This window comes from Quercus lobata, chromosome 5, assembly GCF_001633185.2.
Source record: "Quercus lobata isolate SW786 chromosome 5, ValleyOak3.0 Primary Assembly, whole genome shotgun sequence".
Lineage (NCBI taxonomy): Eukaryota > Viridiplantae > Streptophyta > Magnoliopsida > Fagales > Fagaceae > Quercus > Quercus lobata.
The window spans coordinates 17,918,307-17,928,636 of record NC_044908.1 but is presented as its reverse complement, the minus strand read 5'-3'; the positions used below and the strand labels follow the sequence as shown (position 1 = coordinate 17,928,636).

The 10,330-nt window shown below is 31.0% G+C and overlaps 1 long non-coding RNA gene across 3 annotated transcripts; it reads right to left on the bottom strand.

Annotated features, from left to right (window-relative positions):
• Positions 1–644: 644 nt before the first annotated feature.
• LOC115992715 lies at positions 645–3,842 on the bottom strand. Of its 3 annotated transcripts, none has more exons than XR_004092627.1 (5): positions 3,640–3,842; positions 3,394–3,444; positions 2,300–2,380; positions 1,410–1,537; positions 645–1,320 (listed from the first exon to the last, which is right to left on the bottom strand). It is a non-coding gene; the product is annotated as an uncharacterized LOC115992715 (long non-coding RNA). The 3 variants fall into 3 exon arrangements; XR_004092629.1 differs by having other exon boundaries at positions 1,423–1,537; XR_004092628.1 differs by lacking the exon at positions 1,410–1,537 and having other exon boundaries at positions 3,640–3,841.
• Positions 3,843–10,330: the final 6,488 nt, after the last annotated feature.

The window sequence follows — 10,330 nt, the reverse complement described above, 5'->3', positions numbered from 1 at the left end:
TGTTAGATTGTTGATCTTTTAATTTTACCAGCCATTTGACAACATTCAAAAAGAAATAATGAACAATTTTTTTAAGTGTACATTAGATTTACAAACATCCCACCAAAATTTTGAAGAAAAATAAATCAAGGAGACACATGCATGGACAATTGGACACCCAAAAATGCATCAGAAGATCAAGAATAAAAGTCATTTTGCTTGAAAACTCTTATTCTCTCTCTCTCTCTCTCTCTCTCATAGAAAAGCTCTTATTCTCTTATTTCTTTTTTAAAGTTTCTTAGGATTATTTTGTGTTTAATCAAATAATAGTGATGGACTATCCTCCATCCATGCATGCATATTATGACTATACGAATGCATAGAAAGGGTATCTAGATATCTTCTATATGGGTCGCTAGTTTAAGGGGTCTCTTGACCCTCAAAATAAGATTTTATTTTATTAAAAAAAAAAAACCACAATCATGCACAAATATATATATATATATATATATATATACACACACATACACAAAAATTCACAATTGTTGAAATGATGTGCTATGAACATACAATTATTTCATAGCATATTCAAAATTCGGTAGAAATCATTCTCATAAGAGCATAAAAGAAAGAAGAAGAAAAAAAATGCCCATCAATGTTCTAGCCAAGGGAATGAGCAAGCTGGTTGCCCTCTCTTTTTACATGTTTGAAGCTATATTTATGAAAAATCTCTTACAACATCCAAATCTCTTCAATAACATGACCAAACCATGGTTTTTGATGGCGCCTGGTTGTTGATAGCTGTGACAACTCTCTGACTATCTCCTTCGAACTCTACCTTAGAAATGCAAAGTTCTCTAGCAAAACTTATTGCCCTACTAACTGTCAAGGCTACTTCATTTTCACCCAATTAACATTAAAAAAGCAATTATGTATTTACACCAAAAGCTTCAATTCTACAAAAGCACGTTACCATGCTAGTCTTTATCAGAAATCTTTTGCTTCTTCCACCTATGTGCAGCTTCCAATATTCTAAGATTAGTCGTCTGAGTTTCCTCTGGGAACATGTAGTCAATGTATTTCTCATATCTGCCAATATAAACTTGTTAGCAAAGGCAAACAAGGAAAGCTTACAAAATGTAATGGAACACAATTATATCTCAGACAGCATCTGCCTCCTCTTTTTCAGCTTTTTTGGCAGCTTAGCTTGGACTAAACTAATATCATCAAGCTCACCAAAACTGCTTTCTATGTTCATCCACTCTTCCAATGGCTTTGCTCTTTTCTCTTTCAACTCAGGTGCAGATGTTCTGTAGTAGTTGCTGGTTTTCTCAAAAACCCCTGATTCATAGAAAACAAAAGAAAAGTGTTAGAACTTGTTTCATTGGTGATGAAATTTAAAAATAATCAGAATATCCAGAGTCTTTTACTCTAGTTTGCAACCAAATTAAGCTGCAAACAAGACATAGGCACTTATGCTTGGCTGTATTGCTTTGAGCACAATGCAAGAAGAACCGCTTCCAGATTTACTTCACACATCCAACTTATCCTAACCACCCTGCATGACAAAGTCATAGTCCTTGATGATTTAGAAGGAAATGTAATATAAGGCTACCATAAAAAGTAAAAACTCTAGATAGTGATTCATATAATCACTTTTGTTCAGCATAGGCTTCTGCTTGAGATTCACCTTCCAAAGCAATGGACAAAAAACACACTTCCAAACCAAGGCCCAAATTAGCAATTAGTGTCAAAGCCTAAAGTACTCGAAATTTGACAATACCAGCAAATATTATTTGATTTCAATGCCTAAAGCATATCATTCACAATTGTTGAAATGATATGCTATGAATTTCACAAGTGGGGACATCTTCACGAATAACTCCCTTCACTTGGTTTCCATCTTGAGAGGCCACAAACTTGACACTCACTTTTGTTGGAATTTTCCTTCCAATACAACATACAATTATTTCTACAAGCATCTATCTTCACATAATCAAGACCCAAATCCCGAATCATCTTCTTTGCCTCATATAATGAATCTGGCAATTCTACAATAACTTTAGAAAGCGCATCATTCAACAATTGAAGCAATAGAGTAAACAATTTGTTTGTCCAACCACTAAGGCATTCATAATAGTATAAGTAAATATCAAATAATGGGAGATCAAGGGGATTCTAACAACAAACATCCAAAGTGCATTCATTTACTTATGTAGAAGCCCACAGTCATGTCCTAAAACAGGTATTTATGGATGTAGTGTAAGACATACACACATAGACAAAAACATTGTATATGACAAGAATAGGGATAACTCACCTGCCCAGAATGAAAGAAATAATTCTCCCCGGCCAATTTTGTTGGTGTTAACTGATAGAAGTTGTAGCAGGTCCAAGTAAGCTGCAAAAGAAGAAATAATAGAATTTAGTCAACTGCCAAAAGAGTGAACAAAACTAAAAAACAATAAAAGAAAGAAGGGTAGGATACTAGGATGCCCCATGAAGATTTAAAAAAAATCCATTTTGTTCGAGAAATTATTATAAGTGAGTTGCATTTCGTGTAGCAGTTAACAGTATTTATACAATCTTTCCACATCACTTTAGAAGGCAGCATCACTCTAATTGCAACATCAGCTCAGAGAACAGGGTTCGCGCTAGGTATGCATTTAATTTAAAAAGAACTAAACCCACCATCAAATTTCCATTACAGTCAAATCACACTCAAAATTTTATAAAACCAAACCAATAATTCACTTTGAAAGACAAATAAACCCAATTCATGCTGTGGATGTACCCAACCAAGACAAATAAACCCCCCTAGGTTCATCCCCTTACCACTAACCTCCACTATCAGTAATCTCCCTCTCAATTTCCACAACCCAAAGTTGAGACCCATGAACCTAACATTCCCATAATCCCATGGCAACACCCAACCAACCTCACCCTCAGTCAACCGACTACAACAATCACACACACCACACATTAAACACAAAAACTGCACACACATACACATGACAACTGAAAAATACAAGAAGCTTACTAAATTTCTCTGATATACAGGCCTCTGATGTAACTAATATTGAATATAGCAATTTGGAGTAGATTCCTCGTTTGTTTCAAATTTCAATTAGCATAACACAACCAATAAATTTCTCGATCTTAAATCTCTAAGATCTAGCAAAAAATTAAATGAGAAATAATTTCCATTTGTTTTAACCAAATTTTACATGGAGTACTCGAAACAGAGTATGAAGTAACAAAAAATAATTCTATGGATTTTCTAAAAGAAAATTGAATCTGATCACATAAACAAGGAAAATTTGCTCAGATGTAAATTTCTGCTAAAGAAATTCAAATGCGATTGTCCATAATTGAAGTTGAAAGACAGAAAATCGGAATTTTGATGATGATTACCAGAAGAAGCGAATCCTTCTCAGTGATTTCAGCTTCCTTCTGTGCTACAACCTGAGGAAAACGATTACGTTACAGTGAGATTCTAAAGCGAATGATCAATTAGAAATAGAAATAGGGAAATCGATGATGAGCTCAATTTTCTGAGAAATGTGAAACGAAAATCATGGGGAAATCGATGAAAAAGTGTGGGTAAACCAAAAAAAAAAAAAAAAAATGAAAGACGAAATTAGGGTTTGTGATTCGTACCTAACCGGAGCTGAGAAACACAACGCCAAGAGAGAGGAAGAGTCACAAAACCGAGATCGTACCTAATCGGAGCTGTGCGATTACGTACCTAATCGATGATCGACGAGCTCTATGAGATTTCCATGCGCTCTGTGAGATTTCTATGCTCTCTCAGTTTCAGGCTTCAGCGAAAGAGTGAAAATGGCTCTGTGTTTGTTGGTTACGTTTGGGCTATATTTTTAAATTTTGTTGGGCTTTTTCCAGGGATGAAAATTTTGTTGTGGGCTTTTTTCAATGGCTGAAAAAATTGAAATTTTTTATCAAGGGGTGTGGGCTGAAAAAACTGACGTGTTTTTTTTTTTTTTTTTTTTCACATTTATTTCAAGGGTATTTTAACTTATTTTGAGGGATTAAATAACTTTTGAAATAAAGTGAAGTAATATAGCCTACTGTATTTGTATTTATAAATTATATTGACAGATTTTAGTAAACCCTGGATAGAAGAGGGTTGAAATAACTAAAGTTTGTTGTAGTGTTTTGGGGACGCCACGTCCTTGTCTAAGCTACGTTTCTAGACGGCAAAAGTGTACTTAATTAAATAGCATATTAAACTGAACCCTAAAAGTAGGGTTTTCCTGATACTGCGCTAGCTAGCGCCTATTGATGCGCCCCAATGGAAATTAAATGGACTCTTTTACTTGTTTATGAAGAGGGCAGCACCCTTTCAGACACTCCAATTGGCCTCTAGAGACTCTAGAGTATTAAGGATGCATGTCAACAAGTTTGTGTTACAATTTCCACGCTGAATGAGACTTAAAAGTTTAATTTTGCATTACGTTGTAGGTACCAAACATAATAGAAGTATTAATATATATATATATGAATACATAGTTTGATGAACTGTCAATTTGCTGGAGAGTTTTTCTAGTGAAGATGACAATGACCACGTCGTTATGATATTCGATCCGTTTCTTTATTTTACTATAAATTATACATGGTCGACGCATTTCTTGTAATAATCAAGACATCATAGATTACGATGGTATAGGGGAGTTCAAGCGAAATTGGATTGGTGACTTTGCCCTTCTATATCTAGTTCATGCGCCTAAGATATCAATCAAGTTTGATTATCTAAATCTTGGTATCATAATTGGTTATGGTTTGCTAGGTAAAACATATAGCCAAGGTGAATGATGGAACTAAGATTTCACATCCTGCCTAAGGGAACATTAAAAGTAATCAATAAAATATAAAATAATTGGACAAATACTGATTCAAGAAATACTACAAAATTTTGGAGGGTTTTTTTTTTTTTTTTTTTTTTTTTTTTTTTTTTTTTTTTTTTTTTGGTGGTTTTGTGTTTAATAAAACCTTGTCCCCAATCCAATCCATTGTAATGTACAAAACATACATACCTACACAAATCTAATTTATAACAATATCCAAAATCACTAGTTAATTACTTATAGTTGAGCTTCATTGTAATAGTTTATATAGCAAAGATTGACGTATTACATGTTCAATATGGGACTCAACATGCATTTGTACAACATTATCATTTAATCTATAATCCAACATAATCTGTATGGAGAAGATTATGCTATATTCCATGAGTACATTAACGTTGTATTCTCTTTCCTCGCACAAATAGTGGAACCCACTATTATGTGAGTGTAGGGAATTGATTAATAGCCATGACCGCAAAGAGCTATGAGAGAGATCGATATAGAGAGAGAGAGTGAGAGAGTGATCGAGTAAGAGAGAGCGAGAAGAATAAAAAAAAAAAAAAAATCGTAAAAAACTCTGTAGAATTTATACAACTTACGTGTTTTTATTTTCAACGTTTTATAATTGTTGATAAAATATTTAATTTATTTTTTTCCACATTTATCTGACTGTTGATATAACTTTTCCCTGTTTATTTATTTTTTTAACACCTATTTCAATATTTTATTTATTTTTTTCCACATTTATCCAACTGTTGATATAACTTTTTCCTGTTTATTTATTTTTTTAACACCTATTTCAAAAGTTATGTCGACTATGGATTTTTTTTTTAACACATGTTTCAACAGTTATACCAACTGTAGAAATAAATATATGAATTTCTTTACTTTCATCGATAGTTGTGTATAACTATAGAAATTTAAGGTTTTTATTAACACTTTTTAGTGACCGTAGATAAAAATATGTTGAAAAAACTCAACTTTGTTGTAGTGGAATAAAATATTATTGTACTCTTGAAGTATTATATTATTAAAATGTTATACAAGTATATATACCAAGTATTTTATTTATAGAAACAAGATATCACAAATAGTAGCGGAGCTATATATTTATTTTTGAGAGGTTCAACTAATTTGTTAAATCATTTATATGCTATATGGTATGTTATATATAGTAGTGTAAAAATTCATAGAGTGTTGGTCTAGTGGTTCTTGAGATCTTATATGATCCATGTGTGTGGGATGTGGAGGCTACACATACTCGGGAGAATAGTAAATTCTATAATAGTTTTGGATAATGTTAACAAAAAGTAAAATAAAAATACTAATGTAAAAAAATTATAAACAATTTCAACATGCAAATGAAGTATTTTGTAACTAATAGACATGTAATTACTTTATGTGTATGAGACATGGGGACTATACGTACTTGGGAGAATAGTCAATTTTAGAATAGCTTTGGAAATCTGCGTTAACACAAAGAAAAAAAAAAATAATGTAAAAATATTATAAAAAGTTTGGACATGCAAATGAAGTATTTTATAACTAATAGACGCATATAAAAATTTGCCAATCAAGCTTAATAGATGTGTTAAAATAAGAAAAATATTACACTTTTTACCCATTTTTGATCAAAAAGCAAAAGTGTAAAATAAGAAAACAAGACCGTATAATGTAAAAGAAAAATGTAAATTGATTTTAATTTTTGGCTATTACGAAAAATTAGGTCATTTTAGTCTTATTTAATATTATTTTAATATTTTAATTAATTGAAAAAGTTAAGAGTTGGAATAAGATTGTTGATTATAAACCATCATAAAAAAAAATAATGATACAATTTTGATTGAAGGCTGCGAATTTTATATAGTAAAAATTATTTTTACACACATATAAATCAATTTTGAAGGCCCCAGCATGCGCGTGCACACACACACACACATATATATATATATATATATATATATTGAAATATTCAGAATATTTATGCCTCGGCCTCACAAGTCAAATGTAAAAGTCGGTTGGCTATTTTTGTAAGAGGGAATTATAAAAGAATATTTAAATAAATAATAAGGCGATTTCCATTAGGGCTCATAAATACTAGTGTAACAGAATCTCAAGACATTATTGTTCGTTAATCAATTCTAAAATTTACTCCACCATGATATCTTCATTGTTATGAAATTGTTAGGGAAGCCTCTATATATATAGGGTAACATTGACTATAGTTTTCATTGGAGACTGCATGAATTATTCATAAATAATATATACTTGCAATGGCAGATATTCTCCGTCTATCAGCTTATATCGAACTAATAAATTGTACAAGCATGTGGCTCATTTCGTGGAAGTCATTAGAGTGGAGAAAGACCTGGTCTACTGTATGTATGGTTTTGCTTTTCTAAAATAAGTATTCTTGGAACCTACGAAAATATGTAGTAGGTGGTTCGATAATATTTAATTTAATCCAAACTTGTCTATTTGTTTGAAAATGGGTATGGATAATTTTTTTAACCAGTAATGAAAACAGGTCAACCCGAACATGTTGGGTTAGTTTGGCCTATGGGTCGACTCAATAATTTCGCAATTTGTTGTTTCTAACTTTTAAAATCTTTCTACCGATTTTGTAGCATCTAATTAAGTTTCTTATCACTCGCAAGTTCTAATTATTTCAACTAAGAAAGTGTTTGATGATTGAATAAGAGATCTTGGGAAAAAATTGCTAAATAGCATAATTTTTAGAAAAAATTGTTAAATAACACATGGTTAAATTTATTTAGTTATGTAGCATGTTTTTTAGAACTCAAGTTTATCAAACTTGAGTTCCAATGAAACTCGAGTTCTAAACATTATATTTGATTAGATTGCCATAATGCCTATAACTCGAGTTTGGTAAACTTGAGTTTCATTGAAACTCGAGTTCCAAAAAATATGTTACATAACTAAATAAGTTTGACCTAGTGTTTTTTTCCTATTTTTTTCCAAAAATTATACTATTGGGCAAAAAATGCTTAGAGATCTGGTATTTAATTTCTACCTACACTAAAAATCAATTGACATCTTAGTTTGATGATAAAGTACACAATAATTTAAAGTAGATGTCAGATGTTGAAATGTACTCTTTCAAAAAGGAAAAAAAAAAGTTTCTTATCACTCATTCTCAATCTTTCTCTTTCCTTGAGTTTGATGAGAGACAAATTAACTTGCAAAAATTGCAGCACATCTTTGCTAGGTCGGTCTTCCCATCTCGCTTAGTTTAGTAGTCGTTGATATGTCACTCTCTCTTCTCCCTTTGTTGGGATAATTAACCACCTAATCGATCATTGAACAGTAATCTTTACATAAATTCGACCTTAATTATGCGTGTTTGTTTCTACTAGCCTTACTTTTTTTTTTTTTTTTTTTAAATTATTATATTTAACTTTGCTACCAAATTAAATATTTTTTCCCCTTTAAACAGTAAAACAAACCAGATCAAGAAAATTCAACTATTCATTTGTTTTATATAATTCTACTCAAGATGATTTGATAAAGTTCTCACTACCCTTTTGTGCTTAAATTTGATTGAACGAAAGTGTACCCTAAATTTGTGCTATCAGCTATGGAGCATGGAAAGTCAAAAACTTGCCAATCAATTATCAATCTCCAAATGTTGACGAAGACTTATTGAATAAATTGTCCCTGTAAGAACCTCCCTCACATGGTGTTTGACAAGGTGGTGGAAGATGGTGAAGGTTCAGCCCCCCACTTGTTTTTGTTAAATGATATCTTTAATTCAGCGAAAGAAAAAATGTTCATATTCTCGAAATTCAGATATTATTTTGATATATATTACAATCCATTGCGCTGGTTTGTGAACAAGTTGCATTTGATTATTGTTTAAAGATTTCACTAATGAAATTCCGAGTTGTTGCTGAGACGTCAGCCCTTATATAACAATATATGTCACCATAACTTGTTGGACTTTCTACTTGTTTTTGAAGCGAGCAACACCCTTTCACACAGTACAAGTAGTACTCCAATTGTTGTATTAAGGCTTGGGATTTATATCTGCCAGGCTAAGTCAAACTACAGAGTTTTACTTACGTCCACATTGACTTGGAGTATAATTATAAGAATTTTGTAGGTACCATGACTATGAGTACTAAATAAGTAAATTTGACCATGTCGATAAGAGATTCTATCTTTAAGGTACGTACTTTAGTAGCAACTACGTTTTCAATAACAAGAAATTATTATGATGTTGATTGGTGGTTTTGGTCTTTTACGTCTAGTTCATGCGTAGGATCCCCACAACCCCACTTGCCTTCTGTTTTTATTTTTCTGATATATGTAATGCGAAAATTTCATCACATAATAATCGAATCTGCTATTCCAAATAGAAGCTTAATTAACAGTCATTTTCCTTTTTGGCTGTAAACTTAGAAAAAGAAAAAAAGTGGTAACTAATTAAATGAATAATTTGTAGCCAATTATTTGTGTGTATAACAGAATATACAATTAATAAATTAAAACAAACATATACAAAATTACAAATTTTTTTTTTTTTTTTTGTTCTCTCTAAAAAAGAGAAAGAAAAAAAAAATGCAAAAGTAGCTCAATATGAATGAAGACACAATTGGCAGCCACCAATAATTTGGTTAGACAACTAACGCTTGTCTAGAATCATAAAAAGCAAAAAATAAAAAATAATAATAATAAAATAAAAAATATATTAATAATATAATTTTTGTTCATATATTTATTTAAAATTACAATAAATATTAATAATTTTTTGTATGAACCACACAACATAATTTTTTTTTTATTATTTTTTTAAAGATGTAATCAAATACTGAAAAAAACGTGTTATTTTTTTTCCTGAAAATGATTTTTTTTAAAACGTTATCCATCGAAAGGGTAGCATATTTAAATTCTATATATAAAAAAAGGTTAAATTAGTTCTTTGGATTTTTTTTTTAATTTTTTTTTTTAACTCAAGGTTCACCAAAAAACTAAATTAACCCAATAAATTAGTTCTATAGGGACCATTTGCCACTGGTGTGCATGCAAGTCAACAAATACGCACATACAACTTGCGATGGAGTTAACAACGCGGGCACCATTCTTCTTATGACTTTGCCTATTAACTTACTTCAATATATATATAGTAAACTTTTATGAATTTTATTTTTTTATAAATATTTTAGATTCCATTGGAATGGGTCATGTTTGATTAACTTGTTCACACTCCTGTTTTTGGTTAATTTTACCTCTCACATTATCATTGATTAACGGATACAGCACGTAATTACAAGGAATAAACATGAAAAGTACCACTTGATTAAACAATTTGACAATGTCCTGGCATTTTTGCAATAGAATATCATCCTCTTACCAATGAGAACAAATGATTAAGTTGCTATATATTCTACTTCCTATACTATATTAGCTATAAACTTAATTATAAGCCTTGCGGCTTTCTGTTCCTGAGCAAGAAGAACCTGAAA